The 27,272-nt window shown below is 43.6% G+C and overlaps 1 protein-coding gene and 1 pseudogene across 2 annotated transcripts in view; one reads left to right on the top strand and one right to left on the bottom strand.

The window, feature by feature from the left end:
• SLC16A10 (solute carrier family 16 member 10) overlaps positions 1 to 27,272 on the top strand; it is a 133,838-nt gene that overhangs the window by 51,013 nt on the left and 55,553 nt on the right. The window lies entirely within an intron of this gene.
• Positions 17,035 to 17,611, bottom strand: LOC103349911 (protein max pseudogene; annotated as a pseudogene).

Below are 27,272 nucleotides of genomic sequence, written 5' to 3'. Positions count from 1 at the left end.
ACAGAGAGACAGGGATCTTCTATCCACTGATTCACTCCCCAGATGGCTGCAACGGCTAGGGCTGGGCCAGGCCAAAGCCAGGAACTTCATCTGGGTCTCCCATGTGGGTGCAGGGGCCCAAGCACTCGAACATCCTCTGCTACCTTCCCAGGCTCATTAGCAGAGAATTGGATTGGAAATGGAGCAGCCAGGAATTGAAACAGTGCCCGTATGGGATGCCAGCATCACAGATGGCGGCTTTACCCACTGTACTAGAATGCTGGCCCCAACCATCTAGCTTTTTATTTTTTTTTTAATAAAAGATTTATTTATCTGAGAGGCAGAGTGGTCATACAAACACACACACACACACACACACACACAGAGAGAGAGAGAGAGAGAGAGAGAGAGAGAAACAGAGAAAGAGAGAAACACTGACTTTTATCTGCTAATTCATTCTCCAAATGGCCACCACAGCTGAGGCTGGGCCAGGCTAAAGCCTGGGACTCCATCCAGGTCTTCCACATGAATGGCAGGGACCCAAGTACTTGGGCTGTCTTCCCCTGCTTTCCCCTGCTCTAGCAGGAAGCTGAATCAGAAGCAGAGAAACCAGGACTTGAACCAGGGACTCCGATATGGATGCTGGCATCCCAGGCTCCCACTTCATCACAATATGCACCCCACCCCCAATTTGGCTATTATAATTGATCAGTAAACATTATATCAAGATACTTCAGAAAGTTTGTGGAAAGATAAGAGTTCATGCTTTCCAAGAACTTTTTGAAGTACTCTTATGTAATTTATAATCCAAATATTCTTTGAGTGCTAAGAGCCAGTCCTAAGCTGTTTTTACTCCATTACTCTGCTGTCCTTCCTGCTTTACCATTGAGGACAATGTGGCACAGAGAGGCTTATTAATGTACTTGTGCTCCTGGAGCAGGTCAGTGATGCCAGGGCTCAAACCCATGTTTAGCTGTATGCTCTTAGTTGCTTCTTCACTCACAGTCAGAAATTTGTTAGTTACTTATCAGTTGCTTAGTCCTCTGATAGAAGCCAGGGAATAGTGGTGCTCTGCCCTTGGAGGATTCTAGCTGATCAAGTCACACTGGTTGCTTTAAAGAAATTTAGAAGTTACTTTGTATCACTGTGCTATCAGCCTTTCTGTTTTTTTTTTTTTTCTTATTTTTGACAGGCAGAGTGGACAGTGAGAGAGAGAGAGAGAGAGAGAGAGAGAGAAAGAGAAAGGTCTTCCTTTTACCGTTGGTTCACTCTCCAATGGCCACTGCGGCCGGTGCACCGCACTGATCCAAAGCCAGGAGCCAGGTGCTTCTCCTGGTCTCCCTTGCGGGTGCAGGACCCAAGCACTTGGGCCATCCTCCACTGCACTCCCGGGCCACAGCAGAGAGCTGGATTGGAAGAGGGGCCACCGGCACAGAATCTGGCGCCCCGACTGGGACTAGAACCCCCGTGTGCCGGTGCCGCAGGTGGAGGATTAGCCTATTGAGCCGCGGCGCCGGCCTTCAGCCTTTCTGTTCTGTTACCTGGCTACACTTGAAGTGCAAAGCTTTAAGGCAGCTGGCTGTTCATCAAAGAGAACCAATACACCTGGTGAGTTGTCCCTTCAAGGAGGGGCTTCACCAGTGGCAGACTGTGCTTATGACCTCCTTAGTGGTTTTTTATTGCACAAATAAAATAATAATGTAAATTTATAAATAAGGAAAAAATCCTTCTGCCAACATGTTTTCATTTTCTCACATTCAGTTGCTCATTGTGATGATTATGCAGTCCCCACTGTTTTCATTGGACATTATGTGGTGACAGGTTTTTAAGTGGAGAGGTAAGTCTGCAGTAGAACAGAGAAGATTGGCATATGAAACGGTTACGGGACATTAATAATTCACTGGGCTGATGTCTGCCACACAGCCCAGGTCAATTTTGGAGCTGGCCTTGGAAGGAGCAGCTGTGTGTTTGAACCTTGGAAAATCTTCATCTTTCCAGATAATCTGTCAGGCTTCCAAGGAGGCCGCAGTGTTGGGGGCGGGGTGTGGTAATGGAAAAATACTGTGATTTGGAGCCCATGTGACACTAACAAGGCTGAGCTCAGCCTTAGGAAAGGGGAAGCACAGTCCCCACCTGGTGTGGTCCTGTAATTGAGGTCACAAAGCCAGCGAGTGGGCCGGCAGGAGTGTCAATATTTTGTTCTTTTCAGAGGCTTTGTGCTTATTAGTTAATGTTTATAAAACCAGTTTTATCACGGTGGAAGAACAAAGTACTTGACAAATACTATTTCAGTGATAAATCTGTTACTATGTATTTTAATTCAGTGGTTTTTAAGATTCAAATTTGTATAACTGTAGATTAGCCATATGGCATTTTGAAGGCCTCCAAACACACCCTTAGGATGGAATTCCATATTCAGGATTTCCACTGAAAGCCGCCCCCCCCCCCCCCCCCCCCGCCCGCCCGCCAAGTCAGGAGATAACTTGAGTGAAAGGCAGCAGGACAAAGTAGAAATGCTGTTGAACCTGCATGGAGAAGGCCAGAGACAATGAATAGAGACAATTGTTTCCTCTTTGCTCCTGCATAAAATAAATAAAATGCATAGGTTGTAGGTTTTTTTTTTTGTTTTTGTCTTGGCTTTAGTACAGTGTATTTGATCTGATTGAAGTCATCTGGAGGCATCAAAACCCTGGGAAAAGAATTTATATAGCTACAATTCCCAAATTGTTTTTTGTATTAAGTTCAAATTATCACACTTACTTAAGGAAGCCTACATTGACATTATGAACTGGAATATTTAATTTTGAGACACAGTTATTACATCAGAATATGTGGTTTGCTTGAAAGTACTTCTTTGTATAATCTAAGCCCCAATCTTCCTTACAGGAACAAAAATGTGAGATGAAAGAATGTTAGTCCTGGGGCGTAAATACTGGCCGGGGGTGGGGGAAGAGGGCCACCGCAGTGGAGTGCTGGGGAGATGCTCTTCCAGTTAAACCCACATGGAAGCCTTCTTCTCTCCTCTGGCTTCTGGAAGACAGTTGAGACAGACTGCAGTGACCCTGCTCCCTGAAATGTTGCCATTTCCTTTTTGGGGGTTCTCCAGCCAAATACTCACTGCTGTCCTGCCAGCACTGGACATGCTGTTAGGGAAGTGAAGGGCTTTCTTGTGGCCTGACAGACCTTGCATCTGCCTCTGGGAGGCCACGGCTTTCCCTGGCAGGGGAGCTGCTCGCTTTTGTTGCTGCTGCTTACCAGCTACCCCTCTTTCTTTCAGTGTACAATATCCTGCCCCTTACGGCCTTAGACCTGAATTCCATTTAGCTATCATCTCTGCTTCCATCTTCCCATGTCTGCTCTGATTGAGTCTATGATAATTGAGTAGCTTTTTTCCCACTAGGATCTTTTAAAAGACACAGGTGGTAAAGTGATTAAGAAGAATATGATCTCTAGGGGCCCATGTTAGGGCGTAGTGAGTAAAGCCACCGCCTGCGGTGCCAGCATCCCATATGCGCCCCGGTTTGTGTCCCAGCTGCCCTTCTTCCCATTCAGCTTTCTGCTAATGGCCTGGGAAAAGCAGCAGAAGATGGCCCAAGTTCTTGGGACCCTGCCATGCATATGGGAGACCTGGGTGAAGTTCCTGGCTCCTAGCTTCGGCCATGCTCAGCCTTAGCTGTTGTGGCCATCTGGGGAGTGAGCCAGTAGATGGAGGATCTCTCTCTCTCTCTCTCTCTCTCTCTCTCTCTCTGTGTGTGTGTGTGTGTCCCTCTGTAACTTTCAAATAAATAAGTAATTTTTTAAAAGACTATACTGTAGGCTGGCACCGTGGCTCACTAGGCTAATCCTCCGCCTTGCGGCGCTGGCACACCGGATTCTGTCCCGGTTGTCCCTCTTCCAGGCCAGCTCTCTGCTGTGGCCTGGGAGTGCAGTGGAGGATGGCCCAAGTGCTTGGGCCCTGCACCCCGTGGGAGACCAGGAGAAGCACCTGGCTCCTGCCATCGGATCAGCACAGTGCGCCGGCCGCGGCAGCCATTGGAGGGTGAACCAACGGCAAAAGGAAGACCTTTCTCTCTCTCTCTCTCACTATCCACTCTGCCTGTCAAAAAAAAAAAAAAAAAAAAGACTATACTGTAAACTATGTCTATTTTTGAATCCTGGCTGGGTTGCTTACTACCTGTACAATCTTTTTAAAAATTTTTATTTGAGAGGCAGAGTGAGTGTGTGCATAAGCACTCCCATCTGCTGATCTCTGGTTCACTTCTCAGATGCCTACAATGGCTGAGATTGGGCCAGGCCAAATCCAGGAGCCAGGAACTCAATCCAGATTTCCAACATGAATGGCAGAAACCCAGTACTTGAGCCATCACACTCTACCTCCAAAGGATACACATTAGTTGGAAGCTGGACTCAGGAGCAGAGCTGGTCCTTGAACCCAGATGTGGGATACCCAGCCAGCATCGTAACTGCTTGACCAAATGCCCATTTCCAGCTATGCAGTCTTGGGGCAAGTTAATTACTCTGTCTGTGCCTGGGCTTCCTTAGGTAAAGAAGGGATACTAATAATGCCTTCCTTACAGGATTGTTATGGAGATTAAATTAGTTTATATTTTTAAAATAATGCCTGGCATATGGTACATATTTTATAAGCATAAATTATACTGTACATTTTTAAATTATAAAAATATTATACTAACATTGTAGAAAACAAAGGAATTCAGAAAAGGTATTACTTAGTAAGATTGGCAACTAATAAGTAAATGGGATAATGAGAATGGCAGGAGTGTGTTCCAGGCCAGGAGGTATATGATGATGTTAAGGAACTATGATTAGGATCTGGTCTTTAAGTCTGTAGCCCGGTTGTCTTATTCATCATGATAGTTTGCTTGTTCAGTTCCTGGGTCATTCTTAGATAAATCAATACATTTAATGTACTTGAGGAATCAGTCTTCACAGAGATGGCCCTGATCAGCTTTGCTGCTCACCAGCTCTTGTGGTCTTCTGGAAGACCTTTGTGAACCTCGGCTTTCCTACCAGTGGAATGCAGGTGGTGCTGCCTATCTTGCAGGGCTGCACTTGGCCCTGTGTTTAGACCATTGGGGTGCTCTTTGGATGTTCAGCTGTAACTCTTCTGACAATATTTGAGTCCATGTATATAAGAAGGTCCCTGATTGCCTCAGGAGGCAGGCTCCAAGATAATTACATGGTGTTATGGTTGAGCAATAGTGTGGATATCCCTGAAAATCCCCTATATTGAAAGCATTTCATCTCCAAAGTCTTATGCTAATGGTTAATGGATTCATATTAATGATCACTGGACTACTGTGAAGACTTGATACAATTATGGTTTCTGGAGAGTTGGCCCAGCGAGAGATCTTAAGGTCATTGAGAGCATGTCCTTGGAAGCTGATTTTTGTGAGAAGATTGGTTTTCAAGAATGAGTTTGGGGGGCTGGAGCTGTGGTGTAACAGGTAAAGTTGCCACCTGGGGCACCAGCATCCCATATGGGCACTGATTGAAGTACCTGCTGCTTCACTTCCAATTCAACTCCCTGCTGATGGTGTGGGAAAGCAGTGGAAGATGGTCCAAGTCTTTGGGCCCTTGCACCCATGTGGGAGACCCAGAGGAAGCTCCTGGCTTTAACCTGGCCCAGCTGCCACCATTGTAGCCATTTGGGGAATGAACCAGTGGGTGGAAAATAGCTCTCCCCGCTCCCCGACTCTGTCTTTGAGATAAATAAGTCTTAACAAAAAAATGAGTTTGGCCTTGCTGCTGTTTCTGCTTGCTGACTTGTCATGTGATTACATCTTCATTGCCAGACTAATGCCTGATTGTGGACTGTGAACCCCAGAAAATGTGAGCTGAAATAAGCATCCTTCTTTTATAAGTAGCTTCATTTAGGTATTTTAGTTAAAACAACAAGAAGCTGACTAATAGATGTGGTTTGCCTCAAATTCTCTAAAAGCTGAGTTTGTATGAGGTATGCAAATAAAGTGAGCATGACCTCTTTTCATCCATATGTCGCATCAGGTGTCAGTGGCCGGCCTTCTCAACTGCTTTTTACTCTCCATTCTCCCATGGCCTTTTAACTGTGGAGTATAACCATGTACCAAAAAGTGCAAGACCATGCCTGTATAGTTCGAAGAATAATAACAAACACCTTTCTTAAGAAACAGAATACTACCAACCAAGCCTACTAAGGTATGGTGATGGAGGCTCACATGCCTTTGGTTGAATAAGTTATTAATCAATATTGTTTAAATTAAGCCTTCATAACAGAAATAGAAAATATGTAAAGTTATGGCATTGCATAATTGTAAGTTAGCAAAATATCTACGATGACAGAATTAAATTATTTCATGTTTTTGTGTAATTTTGATATGCCTATGATGTGTAGATAAGGAGTAATTAAAGGATGGTATTGTGATGTAGTGGGTTAAACTGCAGCTTGGGATGCCTGCATGCCATGTCAGGAGTTCTAGTTTGAGTGCCTGCTGCCCCATTTCCAGTCCCCCTTCTGACTAATGTGCCTGAGTATTAGTGGATGATGGTTCAAGTACTTGAGTTCCTGCCACCCATATGGGAGACCTGGATGGAGTTTCTGGCTCCTGGCTTTAACCTGGCCCAGACGTGGCTGTTGGAGAGTGAGGTTCTTTCTATCACTCCACCTTTCAAGTAAATAAAGAAATCTTTAAGAAAAAAATATATTGATAAACCATAAAATTACCTGATTATTTACCTTTATTTTAGCAAAATCACTAATTATGTTGCTACAATCAAGAAATTTTGGTTTTCTAACAATATAATCTAGTTGCAGTAATGATCTAAAATTAAAAAGATAAATGTAATTGTAACTAGCATTAACAAGTGGAATTTGTGATTAAAAATACTACTGGGGTGGGCATTTGGCCAGGCAGTTAAGATACCACTTGGTATGCCAACACCCCCATATCCAGGATACCTGGGTCCAAGTCCTGGCTCTGTTCTCGATTCCATTTCCTGCTCATGCAAACCCTGGGAGGCAGCAGGTGATGATTCAAGTAGTTGGATTCCTGCCACCCATACAGGAGAGCTGGATTGAGCTTCTGGCTACTAGCTTCTAACTGGTCAAGTCTCTATTGTTGCAAGCATTTGGGATATGAACCAGCAGATAAAAGATTTCTTTCTTTCCCCCTCTCTCATAACACGTAAAATACACTAATATTAAAAACTTTAAAACCTATAATACTTTTTATATTAGCATCCTCAAAATGAATTACTTAGGAGTAGTTTTAATGTAATGTGTATCAGATATAAATGAGTGAAACTACAAAAATCTGATGAGTGAAATCAATGAACAGATAAATGAGAGTTCACATACATGGATAGGAAGATTCAATATTGTCAATAAGTCAGTTATTCCTGACTAGATATATAGATATAATCTCAGTCAAAATCCCAGCTAGTTATTTTGTATTAACAAACTGATTCTAAAGTTTGTGAAAGGCAATAATTTAGAATAGCTGACATAATATTAAAAGAGAAAAGATTGGAAGACTGATAGTACCCTACTTTTAAGACTTACAGTGAAGTTGTAGTAATCAAGATGATAGGTATAAAATAGACAAATGGATGGAACAAAACTAAGCACCCACATATATAGTAAGCTGATCATTGGTGAAGGAAAAGAGGTAACACAGTGGAGAAAATACAGGCTTTTTAACAAATGCTGTTGAAATAAATGTACATTTCCATGCATAAGAAGTTAATCTAGGGCCAGCACTGTGGCACAGTGGACTAAGCCTCCACCTGGAGTGCTGGCATCCCATATGGGTGTTGGTTCTAGTCCCGGCTGCTCCTCTTCTGATCCAGCTCTCTGCTATGGCCTGGGAAGGCAGTGGAAGATGGACCCAAGTGCTTGGACCCCTGCACCCACATGGGAGACCTGGAGGAAGCTCCTGGCTTTGGATTGGCTTGGCTCCAGCTGTTGTGGCCATCTGGGGGAGTGAGCCACCAGATGGAGGACCTTTGTCTGTGTCTCCCTCTCTCTGTAACTCTGCCTCTCAAATAAATAAATAAAATCTTTTAAAAATACCAATTAAAGTTAATCTAGAGAAACCTAAAATTATGATGGTAGACACGTGCTATTATGCATTTGTCCAGAGCATTGTATGTCTACCAGTAACAATGATCCTTAATATATACAATAGACTTTGGGTGATTATGATATGTTAATATGGCTCATCAGTTTTAACAAATGTACTACTGTGGTGGGGAATGTTGATCACGTGGGAGGCCATGCATGTTTCAGAATAGGAAATACAGAAGTCTCTATAATTCTCAGTTTTGCTGTGATAGAAAAACTACTCTAAAAAATGCAGTCCCCCAAAATGTAATTGTATTCAGTGAACAATATTTGAATAATTTTCATCAAATTTTTAAATTAAAGGAAATGTAAAACTAAAATATATACTATATGATTCCATTTATAGAAATGTCTAGAAAATGCAAGCCAATGTATAGTGGTAACTAAGCTATAGATCAACAGTTGCTTGGAGGATAGGCAGGAGTGAGGAATTACTTTCAGCATGAGCAGAATGTTTGTTATCTTGTTTGTGATGATACTTGTGCAGGTCCATACATATATCAGAAGTTCTCATCAAACACAGTAAGTGCCATTTATTACATAGCAATTATATCTGTAAAGCTGTAAAATTGTATTTGAATATTTTTCTTTTAAATGTTAAAAATTATTCCAATAAAAAAAGAAAGCCAAGACTGTTCATTGGGAAAGGATAATGTTTTCAACAAATTGTGCTGCAACGACTGGATAGTCACATGAAAAAGAATACACAGAGAGAGGAGAGGCAGAGAGAGGTCTTCCATCTGATGGTTTACTCCCAAGTTTGCCACAACGGCTAGAGCTGTGCCGATCTGAAGCCAGGAGCCAAGACCTTCCTCCAGGTCTCTCACGCAGATGCAGGGACCCAAGGAGTTGGGCCATCTTCTGCTGCTTTCCTAGGCCATAACAGAGAGCTGGATCAGAAGTGGAGCAGCCAAGTCTCGAACCAGCACCCATATGGGATGCCAGCACTTCAGGCCAGGGTGTTAACCCACTGCGCCACAGTGCCTGCCCCAAAAGATGATTTCAAAATCTGCAAAAGATTTGCATATAATTTTTAAAAAAAGATTTATTTTATTTGAAAGAGTTACACAGAAAGAGAAGGCGAGGCAGAGAGAAAGAGGTCTTCCATCTGCTGGTTCACTCGCCAGTTGACTGCAGTGGCCGAAGCTGTGCCGATCCGAAGCCAGGAGCTTCTTCCAGGTCTCCCGTGAAGGTGCAGGGGCCCAAGGACTTGGGCATCTTCCACTGCTTTACCAGGCCATGGCAGAGAGCAGGATCAGAAGTGGAGCAGCCAGGACTCGAACCGGCGCCCATATGGGATGATGGTTCGGCAGGCGGCGACTTTCCCTGCTACGCCACAGTGCCAGCCCCAGATTTGCAGAGATATTTCTCAGAAGAAGATATATAAAAAGCCAATGGGCATATAAAAAGGTGCCCAACTTCATTGGTCAATAGACAAATAGCAGTAGAAATCATGAAATACTGCTTTGCAGCCACAAGGATGTTGAAAATAAGAAACTATGAACAGGGGCCGGCACTGTGGCGCAGTGGGTTAAAGCCCTGGCTTGAAGCGCCGGCATCCCATATGGGCACCGGTTCGAGACCCGGCTGCTCCACTTCCGATCCAGCTCTCTATGGCCTGGGAAGGCAGTAGAAGATGGTCCAAGTCTTTGGGCTCCTGTTGCACCCACGTGGGAGACCCGGAAGAAGCTCCTGGCTCCTGGTTTCGAATTGGCTCAGCTCCAGCCATTGCGGCCATCTGGGAAGTGAACCATTGGATGGAAGACCTCTCTCTCTCTCTCTGCCTTTCCTTCTCTCTCTGTGTAACTCTTTCAAATAAATAAATAAATCTTTAAAAATATATTATTTAAAAAAAAACTATGAACAATAATAAATATTGGCCAAGAAGTAGAATATTGAAATCCTCATACAGTGCTAGTGGGAATGTAAAATGGTATAGCTACTTTGGAAAATAGTCTTGTAGTTCCTCAAGCTGTTCTCTTAGCCATTGGTGATGGCTCCAATGTTTGGGTTCCTGATGCCCATGTCATAGACCTGGATTGAGTAACTAACTGGCTACAGCCTGGCACAACCCTGGCAGTTATAGATATCTGTGGAGAGTACCAGTGGATGAGAGCTCTCTGTGCCTCTCAAATAAAATAATTTTTTAAAGATATGTACACATAAAAACATGTATATGCTTGTTCATAATAGCATTACTCATGATAGCTGAAAAGTAGAAACAACTCACAAGTCCATTAGTGGATGATTGGATAAACGAAAAGTGGTATACCCATAAGTGGAGTATTACCTAGCCACAAAAAAGAGTAGAGTATATATGCTACAATATGCATGAAAACTCTACTGAGAGAAGTCAGACACAAAGGGTCACATATTGTATGATTCCATTTGTATGTAATGTCCTGAAATAGGCAATTCCATAAAGGTGGGGAGATTGGTGATTGCCAGGGTAAGGAAGGAGGGAGGGAGGGAGGACTGGGAGTGACTGCTAATGGGTACAGAGTTTGTTTTTAAGCTGAGAAAAATTTTCTGGAATTAGATAATGATGTTAGTTGCAGAACATTGTTAATACTGAATTATATACATTAAAAGGTTAAATTTGAGACAGATGGCATTGAAGATGCTAGTTAACATATCCACATCTCACATGGGAGTGCTTGGTTTCAAATCCTGGCTCAGTCTGATAACTCCACCTTCCTGCTGATGCACACCCTGGGAGGCATTGGTGATGGCTCCAATGTTTGGGTTCCTGGTGCCCACATCATAGACCTGGATTGAGTAACTGGCTACAGCCTAGCACAGCCCTGGCAGTTAGACATTTGTGGAGGGTACCAGTGGATGAGAGCTCTCTGTGCCTCTCAAATAAATAAAATAAATAAATCTTTTAAAAATTATTAGAATTACACAGAGAGAGGAGGAGAGGGAAAGAAGAGGGAGAGGGAGGTCTTCCATCTGCTGGTTCACTCTCCAATTGGCTGCAATGGTTGGAATTGCATTGATCTGAAGCTAGGAGCCAGGAGCATCTTTTGGGTCTCCCACAGAGGTGCAGGAGCCCAAGGACTTGGGCCATCTTCTACTGTTTCCTAGGCCATAGCAGAGAGCTGGATTGGAAGTGGAACAGCCGAGACTTGAACTGGCTCCCATAAGGGATGCTGGCACTGCAGGCTGTGGCCCCAATAAGATAAAAATTTAAAGGTAAATTTACCTTTAAATTTTTAATGTGAGTGGTATCTCATTAAAAGAGCTATGTGAAGAAAATAATTTTGAGTATAATTCAATAATTTTATTTTAAAAATTTAAGAAAGTTTATTAGTCTTAGAATCCAAACTGTTCTAGCATTCAGTGCATTTTAATTTACAGAATAAACAATCAGTATCATGTTTCACTCATGTTGGTCCACGGACATATATATCTAAGAGTAATGTGAATTATTTAATGTTTCTGTCCTTGTTGGTTAGTGAATATAACCAGAGTCATGAAATCAAACAGGAAGAAAAGCAAGAAAATGAACAGTCACCAGTTCTTGAAAATGAAACCTCATTATATAAGCGTACGTTGCATTGGTGCTGTCTCAGAGGAAGGATCTGAGAAGTTAATTTGTTCTCTTACCTAAGTGCTTCCACTGCTCATGTCTTCTGCACACACCAAAGTGGCCTCAGTCTCTGAGTTTGGCAGTGGCACAGCCATGACCCTATAGCATACTGATGAAATTCCTTTTTGTTTTGTGGCATAGAGCAACAAATGTGGAGGTGGGCTTCTCTGGGGTCCACATCAAAGTGAATGGTCAGGGTTATGAGTCCCATTGTGTCTTTGTTGAGCATCCGTGTGTTCTTGCATGAGATTTGTGTGAGAGTGTGTATTTGTGATCTGCAGGGCTCCCGAGCTCCTATCAGACCCATTGTTGGGCCCTGGTTGGTCATCTGTATGCCTTTTCACTGCTAGATTTTCAATAGATCCCTGTGACTTACATTTGATTTTAAGATAGAATGCAGAGATAATTGTGAGGCAACTTTCTTTCATGCTATGACAAAAGATCGTGATTTCCAGAATACAGTAGAACAGACTGAAGGATAAATGGCTGGCTGGTCTTGGTATCCTTCCTTTTTTTATTTTTAGATTTATATAAGGTGAACAGATTTCATGTATATAGATTCAAGAGCATCAGGATACTTCCCACCCTACCCTCTCTCCTGCCCATCCTCCCACCCACACTCTTCCTTTCTCTTTTAAAAGCTGTATCTTTACTCATTCATTATCTCAGCTTGCCTTAATGAACCCTTTTATGTAAAAAATGATCGCAGTCCCATATCTACTGTCAGGGAAGAATGTGAGCAAGAGGGTTGCTTGACTTGCAGTCCAGCCTATATATGCAGTTTATGGTTTATCTTGGCAGCTTAAATGTTCTTATCTGTTAATTTCCTGCTCTTCAATATCAGGACTACTTGTAGCTAGGAATCCTGATATCAGGGCATCATGTTTATTTGGTACTTAGGACAGGAGGTGTTCTCTGTTTCAGAGGTCAACAGTTTTGAGCAGGAGGCATTTGATTCACCAAGATAGAAATCTTCCTCTTAGGTGGAAACCTGTCTGTGTGCATTACTGCTGCTTTATATTAAGATTTCTTTGGGTATGACAGTTTCTTTTAAAAGATTAAGAGGTTTTGGCGCCTGCGGCGCCAGCACTCCGGGTTCTAGTCCTGGTCGGGGTGCCGGATTCTGTCCCAGTTGCCCCTCTTCCAGGACAGCTCTCTGCTATGGCCAGGGAGTGCAGTGGAGGATGGCCCAAGTGCTTGGGCCCTGCACCCACATGGGAGACCAGAAGCACCTGGCTCCTGGCTTTGGATCAGCACGATGTGTCGGGCGCATCGCGCTGGCCATGGCGGCCATTGGAGGGTGAACCAACGGCAAAGGAAAACCTTTCTCTCTGTCTCTCTCTCACTGTCCACTCTGCCTGTCCAAAAAAACAAAATAAAATAAAAAATAAACACACACACACACACCAAAAACTTGCTCAGATCATACAAACATAGTTGGGTGAGAGACAAGAATTTGAGCCCAGAGCCCTTACTCTTAGCTACTCGGCTATATACCTTTTTTTTTTTTTTTTTTTTGATGGCAGGAGCCAGGTGCAGAATCCAGCACCCTGACCGGAACTAGAACCCGGTGTGCCGGCGCCGCAAAGCAGAGGATTAGCCTAGTGAGCCACAGCGCCGGCCATCAGCTATATACCTTTTAACTGATATTACCACAAACTAGCATAGCCTACAGGAAGAAGATAAAAAAGTGGGTAGTATACAAGAGTTAAATCTTCCTCTTCCATAGGAGGAAGTCTACAGATAAACCTAAGTTTGAAAATACAAAATATGCCATAGCCTATTCTTTGGAAATAGGAAGACAGCCATAAGAAATTACTAAAAGGGTTGAAAGCAGTTGCCTTTGGAGCAGGTTGCTGCCAGCATGAAGGGGAAGGAGATGGAAGAATGCTACTTTTTATTATGAGCCTTGTGGAAAATTTTATTTTATACCATTTGCACATATAAATTTGACAGGGAAATTGGTATTAACTTTGTAGAAATTAATCAGGGCATATGCTGCTTTTAAAAATCAAATGGGAGGTGGGCATTTGGCACAGTGGTAAGATGCTAATTGAGACACCCACATTCCACATCAGAGTGCCAAGGTTCAAATCCCAATTCCACTTCTGATTCCAGCTTCCTGCTAATGCACACACTGGGAAGCAGCAGTGATGGCTCAAATAGTCAAGGCCCTGCCACTCGAGTTGGGGGTACAGATTGAGTTCTAGGCTCCTAGTTTCAGCCTGGCCCAGTAGTGGCTATTGCAGGTATTTGGGGAGTGAACCAGTGGACGGAACAAATCTCTTTCTTGCTCTCTCCCTCCCTCCCTCCTTTCTTCTTTCAGAATAGCAAGAAAGAAAGGATTTTAAAATAAAAACTCAAATGATCCTTGGAGCGGGCGCTTAGCAGTTAAGACACCTCCATCCTGCCTTGGGATGCCTGATTCCAACTTTCTGCTAATGCAGACCCTGGGAAGCAGCATTGATAGCTCAAGCAATTGGTGTCCTGCCATTCGCATGTGAGACTTGTATTGTATTCCTGGCTCCTACCTTCAGCACAGTCCAGTTCCAGTTGTTGTGGGCATGAGGAAAACGAACCAGTGAATAAGAGCTCTATCTCTTCCTCGCTCAACGTCTCTATGCCTCTCGAATAAATAAATTTAAAGATTTTTAAAACTCAAACTATGCCATTATGATGAAATGACTTACTAACAGTATCCTATAAGTAGCCTAAACTAAGAATGGCCCTGCTGGGAACAGGGTGGGGTCAAAGTACAGCTTCACTCGATTAGGTTCCAGCTCCTGGCTTTAGCTTGGCCCAGCCCCAGCCGTTGTGGGCATTTGGGAGTAAACCATGGGATGGAAGCTAATGTACACATATACTCTCACTTGCCCTGTCAAATAAATTGTTTAAATGCTTAAACAAATGAAACAGAACATAGCTTCTCCTGATTGGAGCCGGAGAGGGTGGACAACAAGAAGTCTTACGTTGATAATTAGTTCTGTCTGAGCTCGGATCATAGTTGAAATACTAACTTGCCAGAATCCTTGAAACCATAAAGACATCACTCCTTCAGCAATGGGAGTAACTGCAATGTGAAGGGGAAACGGTAAGGTAACAGCTGGAGAGGAAACTAGAGGAGAAGGGCCCTGATTCTTACAGGTCACGTTGTCAAGCAGTGTCAATTCTACTAAGGAATATGAATTTCATGCCAACAAAAGTTTCAAGAAAACCCTTTGTGAGACTTTGGAGGGTTTAAAAGTTGAAGTCATAAAGCTTTCACTTGCGGAGGATTAGCCTAGTGAGCCACAGCGCCGGCTCTGAGCAAGTTTTAAAATCTCAGTGCGAGGGTTGGCACCATGGTATAGTATGCTAAGTGTCCTCTTAAGGGCTGGATCTCACATGAACGCCGATTTGTGTCCTGGTTGCTCCTCTATGATCCAGCTCTTTGCCTATGGCCTGGGAAAGCAACAGAAGATGGCCCAGGGGACCTGGAAGAAGCTCCTAGCTCCTGGTTTCAGATCAGCCCAGCTCTGGCCATTGAGGCCTTTTTGGGTGAACCAGTGGATGGAAGACTTTTCTTTGTCTCTTCCTCTCAGTGCCTCAGTTTCCTCAACTGAGTGAGTATCACATAGAATTGCTACGGCTATTAAATATCAGTGCTGTGCTTTGAATGTGTCCCCCAAATTCATGTGCTGGAAACTTGATCCCCAAGGGAAAAGTTTTGAGAGGTGGGATCTTTAAGAGTGATGAGGTTCATGCGAATGGATTGGGGCTGTTATCAAGGGAGTGGGTTCCTTATTAAAAAAAATGAGATAATCCCCCTTCTCTCTTCTCTTTCTCCCTTCACCATGTGATGACTAATGTCATGTGAGGATGCAGCAGACAGGCCCTTATTAGAGGCCAGCACCTTAATCTTAGACTTGCCAGTCTCCAGAACTGTGGAAAATAGTTCATATATTATTAATCACCCAATTTCTCGTATTCTGTTGTAGAAGCATGCAATGGACTAACACCTTAATATATACAAAGGAGTGTCTAGCATGCAGTATGTTTTCTTTTTTTAGAATAAAGTAAGTTTTCTCTCTCTGCCTTTGCCTTTCAAATAAAATAAATAAATCTTTTAAAAAGAAGAAGAAGAAAGTTTGTATTTATAGTCTTTTAGTGAAAGGGGAAAGCCTTAACTTGTAAGACAACTGTGGGGCAGTATGTACAACATACTTTGTATTTCCATGGAATGGAATCAAACATGGACTGAGATTACAGAGTATACACTAGAAATCAGCAAATGCCAGGAATAGAGTAGAAACAAGACAAAGAAATATGACCTAAACACACAAAACCCTTCACTGGGCTCTGCTGACTGCAGCCAGAACCAGGGCTGGATCACACAGTAGAGATAGGTTCCAGGACAGGAGGAAAGGGAGGAGGCCCAGAGTTGGGGCAGGGTCCCCACTACAGTGCAGGTTTAGTACCAGGTAAATTGCTCCTGGCATTTAAATGCAAAATCAATTGGCTATATATCTTAGAAATACACAGGGAAAGAAAGGAAGATTTGATCATTACTTTATGAGTCTGTCGCTTTGCAATAATGACATCAGAAATAGGGACAGTTCACTCAGATTCAAATATCAGTAGCAGGAAATAAATATCAAGACATTATCACTGGCCCTCAGTACAAAACCTCTACCCTACCCGACCCTCCCTGTCCCGTCACCCAAATAACCACCCCTACCACTCGCTGGTGGTGCATTCACTGCTGCTGGCTCCCATACATACCACAAGAGTGTCATGCTGCCCTGCACTGCAGGCTGGAACAGCTGACTGAGAGGGGAGATTGAAACACGCCCAAAGACTGCTCTGCAAATCTGTCCCCTCTTTTGTATGCCACAGACTTCTTCAAGGATCAGGTCTCTCTATAGGAGTGATAAATAACTTTAGAAAAAAAAATCCTTAAAAAGGAGGGGAGTAATTGGGATTATTCCAAGTTGCTCATCTTCTCAATGTAGAGCAGTTCACAGATTTACAAAACCTGTGCGGGAGACCTGGAGGAGAGGCCAGGCAGGTGGGACACTATGTGTCCTCCACAGAAAATGCTGCCAAGTTGGGCTGCTTTGGTTTAAAATCTCCTGATGGGGATAGGGAATCCCTGAAAGGAATACGGTTCTTAAAAAGTAGTGGAAATGGGGAAGGAGGATGAGAACTGTTGTTCAAGAGCTTCTCTGTAAAAATAAAAATTAAGAAAAAACAAACAGAAAAATCATCTCTTAAATGGTTCTGAGGGTTCTACTGACAAACGGAAGGAGGCTAAGATGAGGAGGAGATGGACAGTTCATATTGCTGGCCCCTCTGGTGCAGCTTAGCTGGCCTCCACCGGGAGCTTCTTCCAGCTTTGGAGTTCTTCAGGCTCCGACTCTGCCCAGCGATAGCTGAGATGGTGCTGCCCTTGGTGCTGGTGCAGAGGCTGTTGTCTGAGGAGGGTAGCTGGTGTGCAGTTGGGCACCCGGCCTCACCTTCTCCCTGCTGCAGAAGAACATTCTGTTGTCTGAGGTCATCAGTGTCTCACTGGTATGTGTGGTTTTTCCTTTGCATATACTGGATACACTCTGATTTTGTCTAGGATGTGGGCCTGAGATGCATTCTTTCCTTGGAGGGGTGGGCCCAAGTCCCTCAAACTGTGAAAGCTGTCTTTGGTGTGGTCCCTGCACTTTGGTTCCAGTGCATCATGATGAGCCCGACTGTCAGCTGCTCTTCATTGCTCTCCACCTCAATCTCATCATCACTCACCGCCTACAGCTCAGGGTCACTGCAACAGGACCGGAAGAGGGAGGTCACCAGCCACAACAAGCCAAGGGGCCTCCCCCACCACACTGTTTTTCTCTCTCTCTCATACACACAACAATATGTTTTCAATAAATTCCAGCTGTTACCGTCATTGTCATCATCTGTGGCCATCTTAAACCTACTCTGCATTTAAAGAATGGAGGCTGGTGTGGCAGTTGCAACTGGCTCTGCCCCATAAACTTATATCACGGATAATCAGAAGGTTGGGAGCTCCTGAGGACAGGCCAGCACTAAATGCAAGTGAGGCCCTGAAGGAGCGGGCCGAACAGCTCAGTTCCTGGCATTTGGCACCAGTCAGATAGTCCTCTTCTCCAGAGGTCGTTGGGCGCTGAGTGGGTGGAGACAGTCCCGGGCTGACTCTACGGGGAAGTCCCTGGGTAGATGGAAGGTCAAGGACTGTGGGAGGTCCCCTGAGGCGTGTCTGCTCACACATTAATGGGACAGTTGTTTTGTGATTTCAGGGGGTGCATGTTTGTGTTCTCTACAACATAGGTGCTCACTCATTGTGTTACTTTTTGAAATTGGTAATATCCAAATTTGTAAATGTGAGTGATGCTCTCAGGAAAATTTTAAGCATGTTAAAACTTTTTGGCCATTTTTAAACAAATTCCATCCATCGGGTGATCTCTTGGTAGCCTCCAAACCAGCAATAATTTAGGTAGTTTAGGGCTCACTTGTCTTCCCAACCAATACTTGTTCAAAATACAAAAATCCAGGAAGTTCCACATGATGTGAGAAACTTTTAAAGGATAATTGAATATAAAGTAACTTTTGCTTCTCTGAGAAATTTTGGGAAAATAAATTTGCCTTATATTCATATTGAGTAAGTTGCTTTCATTTAAAACTTAAAAAAAAATTTACTTATTTATTTTTTTACAGGCAGAGTTAGACCGTGAGAGAGAGACAGAGAGAAAGGTCTTCCTTTTTCCATTGGTTCACCCCCCAAGTGGCCGCTACTACTGGTGCGTTGCAGCCGGCACGCTGTGCCGATCTGAAGCCAGGAGCCAGGTGCTTCCTCCTGGTCTCCCATGCGGGTGCAGGGCCCAAGGACCGGGGCCATCCTCCACTGCCCTCCTGGGCCACAGCAGAGAGCTTGACTGTAAGAAGAGCAACCAGGACAGAATCCGGCTCCCCAACCGGGACTAGAACCTGGTGTGCCGGTGCCGCAGGCGGAGGATTAGCCTAGGGAGCTGCAGCGCCAGCCAAAAAATTTATTTCTTTCCATTTTACTTGAAAGGTGGAGAGAGAGATCTTTTATCTGTTGTTTCACTTCCCAAATGCCTGTAACAGCCAGAATTGGGCCAGGCTGAAGCCAGGAGCTTGGAACTCAATCTGGGTCTCCAACCTGGGTGGCAAGGACCTAATCACTTGAGCCATTACCTGCTGCCTTCCAGAGTGTACATAAGTAGGAAGCTGGATTGGAAGTAGAACGAGGACTTGAACTCAGGTACACCAATAAGGGACAAGGCTGTCCCCAAGCAAGATCTAATCTGCACCAAATGTATGCCGCACTTTCATTTTTCAAAAAAAAAATTTAAAGATTTATTTATTTAAATGGCAGAGTGTTTGAGAGAGAAGAGAGAATCTTCCATCCACTGGTTCACTCACCAATGGCCACAACAGCTAGGTCTGAGCCAGGCCAAAGCCAGAAGCCAGGAACTCCCTCTGGGTCTCCTGTGTGGGTGGCAGGGACCCAAATACTTGGACCATTTTCTATCACTTCCCCAGGCACATTAGCAGGGAACTGGATCAGAAGTGGAGCAGTTGGAATTTTAACCAGTGCCATGATAGGGGATGCTTGTGTTGCAAGTGGCTGTTTAACCTGCTGTGCCATGCTAGCCCCTCACTTTTACTTGTAAACAAACTTGTCATCTTTCTCTTTCTCCTCCCCCCAAAGCCTGTTGATTTTCTTTATTAAGACTTTACCTTGGCCCTCCTCTCACTTTGTCACCTAGCCAGCTCTCTTAAGGGTTGGCCTATCACTCCTGCCATCTTTTTACATCTGGTGAGTTTAAGTGTGTTGATTCCAGAACTTGAATCTCTCAGGCCCTTGCCTACCTTGCTACTATGTCTGAGTGCAGACCATTGTCATTTGTTACCTGCAGCGGTCTTCTAGTGTGCTCTACCAATAGTGTACCATCCAGATGGTTGCTACAGTGAAGTATCCATTGTCATTTAATCATCTAACTCCCAGGTTAAGACTTAATGAGGACTCTTAAAGATCTAATGATTCTGGATGCCTCTTTAAGGAGCCACTTGCAGATATGACTTTTATGCTCCTGTTCCTTTACACGATGAGTTTCTGCCTCTTTCCCCCAGCCCTTGCCTGATTAAAGCCTATTCAACCTTCAAGACAGGTTAGGTGTTAGCTTGAGAAAAGGGTGGCTTGTCGCTCCCCCTCTTCATGGAGGAACGACACTAAACCCTGCCTAGGCTTCATATCCGAGTCACGGCACCATTATGTCGCTCCCCGTCTTCGTGGAGGAACGACACAGGACCCTGCGCTGCTCTTTCGTCTGCTCGGCCCTCCCCGGGTTTGCTGCTGGTTCTTCCCGGGTTGGCTACCGACCCTTCCACCTCCGTGGAAGGGCGGTTCCCCCTAGCCACTTTCCCCACTTCCGCGGGGGAGCGGCATACCGCTGGCCGGCTCTCTCGGGGGCTGCACAGGTGTTATTCAGATAGATGTTCCCCTTAGATGTTCCTGGTGCATGTTGTCTCTCTCCTCCTTTATAGTCCTCTTCCGCCAATCCCAACTCGGCTGCCCACACGCCGAGTACGCTGCTCTCCTCCAATCAGGAGCAGGTCCTACAGTTTATTGGTTGAACTGGAGGCAGCTGTGTAGAAGCTGCTTCTCCCTTCTCAGCGCCATATTGTGGGAGAGCAGATGCATAGAATAAGTCTTAATTCCAGTAACTTAGTCTAGTCCGGGTTGCTCCCCACAGTGGCTCACTGCCCCTTCCCTGGCAGACTTAGGCCTCTAATATGCAGTGTATACCATAATCAGTCATCATACTGTTTGTGGCTCTGTCCTTGTCTGTTTTGAATAAGAGCTTCTTGAGATTAAGGACCCAGCATCCCCAGAGCCCAGCAGAGTCTATGACTCAATAAATGTTCTTTGGGTAAATGAAGATACGTATGAAGGAAAGAGATTTATTCTGGTCCTCAGTTTTGGAGGTTCACAATCCAGATGAAGCCCGCCCCATTTGTTCAGCCTCCAGTTATGGCATGGTTGCTGGCAGAGCATCATATGGCCAGCAGAAGTGCTTGTGTCTATGTCTCTCCTTATAAAGCTCCCTTGATTCGATAATGGGCGCTCTATGCTACAACCTAATCCAATCTAATCACTTCCCAAAGGTTCTCCCTTTGAACTCCTTAATTAGATCCAGTTTCTACCCTCTTGGTGCCATTAACATAAGACTTTGGGGACACAGGCCTTTGGAGAACATTTGGCATGCAATCTAATACCTAAATTTTGGCAGGAAGGGAATGTCTTACTATGGACAGAGGAGGTAGATTTGTGTCCATTCCTCTTTGAGAAAGGTAAAGAGGTTAGGTATTTCATATCCAACAGTAGCTTCCCTTCAAAGATCGAGTGTCTCCATTCATTTGAGACTTTCTGTATATCTACTATGATAAGAAGAAAAGAAGAGGGAGACCCATATATAAGACATGATGGTGACATTTGAGAGACTTGGATTTAGAGAGATCTTTGTGTGTGTAAAAAAGATGCACAGATCAGGAACTTTGGATTAGTGACAGTGAGTGGCGCTGATTGTCAATGCCTCCAAAGAAAGGCATTTTAAGTAGCCTTGTTGGGTCCTTAATTCTGTTGAAAAAAATCACTAAATTGTTCTCTCATCTTTAAAAGGTTCCTCAGATCAGGTGCACTGACGAGAGGTTAAAAGGTTGTTTGAAAGGAGTGATAGAATGGATAGCAGGGTTTTGGGCCAGTCTGGGGTGTAAATCTAGATGCTTCTACTGAAATGGCTAAAGTAGGGAAATCATTTAAACTCTGAGCTTTGGTTACTTCAACTGGGGTTGCTTCAAATATTGAATGAAACAGTATACACAACTGGCTTCAAAAAGTTTGTGGAAAAGTAGAATTAAAGGATAAGTTTATCTTGGTGGAAAACTTTTGAAATCCATGCATAATTTTTTCATAATACTCATTTTTCATGGTTTTTTTTTTAGAGATTTGATATTTATTTATTTATTTTGAGAGGGAGAGGGGGAGAGAGAGAGAGAGAAAATTTTCCACTGTCTTCCCAGGCACATTATCAGCAGAGAGCTGGATCAGAAGTGGAACAGCCAGAACTAGAACCAGTGCTCTGGCATGGGGTGCCAGCATTTTTGGTAGCTTTACCTGTTGAGCCACAACCCTGGAACTTTCATGAACTTTTTGAAGAGACCCTTGTATATGTGAGTTTTAATTTTTTTTTGATCCAGGATAATTTCATTTTCCACAGACTTTCTGAAGTACTCTTATATAATGTGCCCTACGTATCATCTGCCACATGGCAGATAATCAGTAGTTTTCCTTTCTCCTTATAAATAGCTTGTTGAGTGCTTTTTTTTTTTTTTGGTATGTGTTCCTGTTGTTATTGGTAATGATTTTTAATTCTTGATCTAGCTTCCGCCACATGGTTCCCACATGGGTGAGAGGAGGTACAGAGAAATGACTGTAGAGAAAATGGGTGTTGGAACAGGATCTAATTAGAAAGTATTTTTTTTTTTATGGTTCAGAATTTAAACTCAAGTCATAGAGTCTTAGACGAAATGATGTTCAAGTGAAGAACAGTTGATTACTTGTTCTCCATATTGGAGAATATTTTTCAATATCTTGTAAGAACTTCACACAAAAGTTTTCCTCTTCACTAGTTTCTCACTATAGGCCATTAATCTTATTATTAACCCAAAGATTAAACTATAGTAGTAATAGGATTACATGTTTATTAATTTATGCCACCTCATTCCACAAAGGATTTAAGTGGTTTTCAGAACATAAAACATTGCACAAATAAAATGGTAAGGTTGGAGTAGAAAATAAGAAATTGGCAACAATTGAAAATATGACATGGAATGTGTTGTTTCAGACCAGGGGGGAAATAATACCTAAAGCATAAACTGTCAGGGTCTATATAGTTGTTATAATCCAACCACTAATTGACTCTCAGTTTCCTGGCAACCAAAATGAAAATAAAATCATGGTGGATCCAGTTGAAGAGAACAAAATGTACCTGTTACTCAAAGAAACAAATTGTTTTCTAACCCTTGGCTTCCTTTTTCTTAAAAAATATTTATTTATTTATTTTAAAGACAAAGCAGCCGAGAGAGACAAAAGACTGATCTATTTGCTAGTTCATTACCCAAATGGCTCAACAGCCAGGGCTAGGCTGGGCTGAAGCCAGGAGCCAAGAACTCCATCCAAGTCTCTCATGTGGGTGGCAGGGCCCTAATTAGGCCATCTTCAGGTGCTTTCCCAGGTGCATTAGTGAAGAGCTGGATCAGAAGCAGAGTAGCCAGTACTCCAACTGGCACTCCAATATGGGAGCTTAATTGGATGTGCCAATCCCTGCTCGTTAGCTTCTTGTAGGAAGCACTGAGTAGTGGATGAGCCTTGCATTGCTGTTGTGGTAAATGCAATAATAGATTTCATCTAGCAGTTTCTCTAAATTTTTCTTCACAAAAGTGAGGTTATGACTTCAAGAGACAGCTCTGAAAGTAGTTCCACCAGGGCCAGGATGATCTGATCCAAGTTCATAGATTCTATTTCTGGCCTAATCTAAGAGTGAATATTTAAATAGCCTATAAATCAGTAAGAAGATAGTTCAACAGAAAATTGGGCAAAAGAGTTGGGAGGAAATATACAGAGGAGAAAGCCTAATGGCCAGAAGCCTAACCATAACATTATTCATTTCTATTTATTTATTTTTACTTGAAAGAGAGGAACACACACACACACAGATTGAGAGAGAGAGAGAGAGAGAGAGAGAGAGAGAAATGAATGAATCGTTGGTCCACTGGTTTTGCCCAGGCTAGACCAGGCCAAAACCAGGAACTAGGAGCTTCTTCCAGGTCTCCCACATGGGTGGCAGGGGCCGAAACACTTGGTCCATCTTCCACTGCTTTTCCCAGGCCATTAGCAGGAAGTTGAAGTAGATCAGCAGGGACATGAACTGATGCCCATATGGCATGCTGGAGTTGCAGGCTGTGGCTTTGCCCACTACGCCATAGCACTGGCTCCACTACAAGTTTTAGGCATCAGGGAAATGGGAACTCTTGTACACCAAGTTAGAGAAGCAACACGTGGACAATCTGCAGGTATGCATAACCCATATGCTAGCAGTTATGTTTCTGGGTATGTATTCCAGGGAAACTTTGTACATGTGCACAAAGAGACATAAATAAAAGTGTTTGCTGACACATCATCTGAAATAGCAAAAATGTGGAAACAACCTAAATATCCACTGGTATTGACAAACATTGGAATATGAATTCACAGTATGTAATCACAGCATAAAACATGATGGGGCTGCTGGTACTAGGTGTGGTGGGTAAAGCCTCTGCCTGCAGTGCCAGCATCCCATATGGGCACCGGTTTGAGACCCGGCTGCTCCACTTCCAGTCCGGCTCTCTGCTATGGCCTGGGAAAGCAGTAGAAGGTGGTCCAAGTCCTTAGACCCCTGCACCCACGTGGGAGGCCCTAAAGAAGCTCCTGGCTTCGGATCAGCGCAGCTCCGGCTGTTGCGGCCAATTCGGGAGTGAACCAGCGAATAGAAGTCCTTTCTCTCTCTCCTTCTGTGTAACTCTAACTTTCAAATAAATAAATAAATCTTAAAACCATGGGAATTAGAACAAATTCAGGTTATTGATTGCTTCTGGGAAGGTTATGATATGGGGAGTCAGGAATGGAGAAGGATATATACAGGGGAACGCTGTTGAGTCTGTGATGTTTACATCTTTTTAAGAATGAAGAAATATCAGAATCTGAGTATTAGGTAGTAGATATAAGGAAAATGCATTTGTTATGTCATTCCTAGATTTTTATTAAATAATAAAGAAGATATTAAAGTTAGCTTTCAGATCCTCAAAAGGTTATTCCAGAGGGGGCAGAATAGTTGCACCATGAAAAGTGTTGAGAACAGGGGAAACAGTTTCCAACTCCTTTCATTGTATAGCTTATTTTAAAACAAGAGAAATGACTTTGCAAAATTGGAGTCTTAAAATCCCATGTTTCCACTGCTCTAGATAAAGTTTCTCTTCACATACTAACACTTCTTTCGAAACATCAAATAAAAATACAGTAGAAGAGCTTTCTGTCCTTTCCCTATCCCCATTTCTATATATTGATAGCATTTTATGATGCCTGCAAATAATAAAGGCATTGTTTCTGGTTACAAGTTCGTAGATTCTGGCAGTTAGGATCCTAGTTATGACACTCACCGTGGCACAGATCTGCCTCAAAACTACAGTAGTCTGAGGTTATATTCTGTGATTAAACTGATATGGACTGGCTGGCTTGTATCTCTGATTTCTCAAAACCTCATGTCCTAAAACCAAAGTTTTATCTCAACATGACCAAAATTTGAAACTTCTTTACACTTTTCCTTTTAAAATTTTGATTTTTTTATTTGATGGGGTGGAGAGGGGCAGAGAAGGGCAGAGAGTGCTCACATCTGTTGGTTTTACTCTCCAAAGGCTTGCAAAGGCCCTGGGCCAGCAGCTGAAGCCAGGAGCTAGGAACTCAATCCAGGTCTCCATGTAGATAGCAGGAACCCAACTGTTTGAGCCAGCACTGCTACCTCCCAGGGTTTTCATTAGCAAGAATCTAGAATCAGGAGTGGAACCAGGCATCAGACACAATTGTCCCTGTGGCAACTTGACTGGTAGACCAAATGCCTGTACCTCCATTGTGTAGAAATTAGTTGCAGGGCTGGTGCTTTGGTATAGCTGTTAAAGCCATGGCCTGCAATGCCAGCTTCCCATATGGGTGGCGATTCAAGTCTCTGCTGCTCCTCTTCCAATCCAGCTCCCTGCTAAAGTGCCTGGCATTTTAGCAATGACCAATGTCCTTGGGCCCCTGCCACCCATGTGGGAGACCTGGAGAGAGCTCCTGGTTTCAGAAAAGCCTAGCTCCTGGCCATTATGGCACGCGCTCTCTCTCTCTCTCTCTCCTCTTTCAAATAAATAGTCTTTAAAAAAAGAAAAGAAAAAAAAAAGTCACTATGTCCATTCTTCTGACTTCTAGTCTGCTTTCATGGGGAGTGGGGGAGTTCCAGCTCTGGCTCAGCTTGGTTCTGTTTCTGTCTTCCAGGGAGTACTTTTTTTTTTTTTTTTAAGATTTATTTATTTATTCCTTTGAAAGGTGAAGTTAGAGAGGCAGAGGTAGGGAGAGAGAGGTCTTCCATCTGCTGGTTCACTCCCCAAGTGACTGCAACGGCTGGAGCTGCACTGATTTGAAGCCAGGAGCTTCTTCCAGGTCTCCCACGTGGGTGCAGAGGCCCAAGGACTTAGACCATCTTCCACTACTTTCCCAGGCCATAGCTGAGAGCTGGATCAGAAGTGGAGCAGCCGGGACTTGAACCAGTGCTCATATGGGATGCTGGCACTGCAGGCAGTGGCTTTTCCCACTAAGCCACAGTGCGGGCCCCCACAGAGTACTCTTGCTTTTTACTGATGCTGGTGCTTGCTTCTAGACCAAGAGTCCAGAATGGGAGCCAGCCCAGATCATATCTTTTTGTAGTTCAGCTATGGACAGGCTTTTATTTTTTATATTTTTTTATTTTTTATTTTTGACAGGCGGAGTTAGTGAGAGAGAGAAACCCAGAGAGAAAGGTCTTCCTTTTTCCATTGGTTCACCCCCGAAATGGCTGCTAAGGCCAGCGCGCTGTGCCAATCCAAAGCCAGGAGCCAGGTGCTTCCCCCTGGTCTCCCATGCAGGTGCAGGGCCCAAGCACTTGGGCCATTTTCCACTGCCTTCCTGGGCCACAGCAGAGAGCTGGACTGGAAGAGGAGTAACCGGGACAGAATCCGGTGCCCCAACCGGGACTAGAACCTGGGGTACCGGCTCCGCAGGTGGAGGATTAGCCTAGTGAGCCGCAGCACCAGCCCAGGCTTTTATTTTTTAACATCACATATATATATATATATATATTTTTTTCTAACTTGTTATTTTGTGTTTGAACAGAGGATGATGCATGGAATTGTGAATTGACTTTGTCATCTTGATCGAGATCTGGATTTTGTCCTATTTTAGCTGGATTGTGAGCTTTTCTGGGGCAGAACATCTATCAGTAACATCAAGCATGGTGGATTTTTTCTGAATAAGTGACTTTTGTGTGTGTCTTATTCCTGGTAACAACTGAAATGTTTAGTTTGAATCCCATCAACATTGTGTAGTCTTGGAAAGTTACTTTAACACCTTGAATCTCTTTTTGGCATCTTTAAAATGAGGATAATAACTCATAGGTTTGCCTGAGGATCTAATGACGTTTTGTGCCAGGCCCTTTCTGTGGATTAGGAGCTATTCCAGAAACGCTAGTTCTCTCCTCTGTCCCCATCCGACCCTGATCAGTGATTAACAACTTCCCTGACTGAGCAAAGAATTTTCTGTGATTGTTGTTGGGTGTAGTGTTTAAATGTCAACTGGATTAAGATCATCATCCAGGCTTTTATTTTTATTCTTTCTTACTAGTTCTGTGTGTCTTATTCAGTACAAAGACAAGTGTGTTAAAATGCACAGCTATGATTGTT

Source organism: Oryctolagus cuniculus, chromosome 5, assembly GCF_964237555.1.
Source record: "Oryctolagus cuniculus chromosome 5, mOryCun1.1, whole genome shotgun sequence".
Taxonomy (NCBI): Eukaryota; Metazoa; Chordata; class Mammalia; order Lagomorpha; family Leporidae; genus Oryctolagus; species Oryctolagus cuniculus.
Note: the sequence above shows the minus strand (reverse complement) of the source record. Positions and strands in the feature narration are given on the sequence as shown.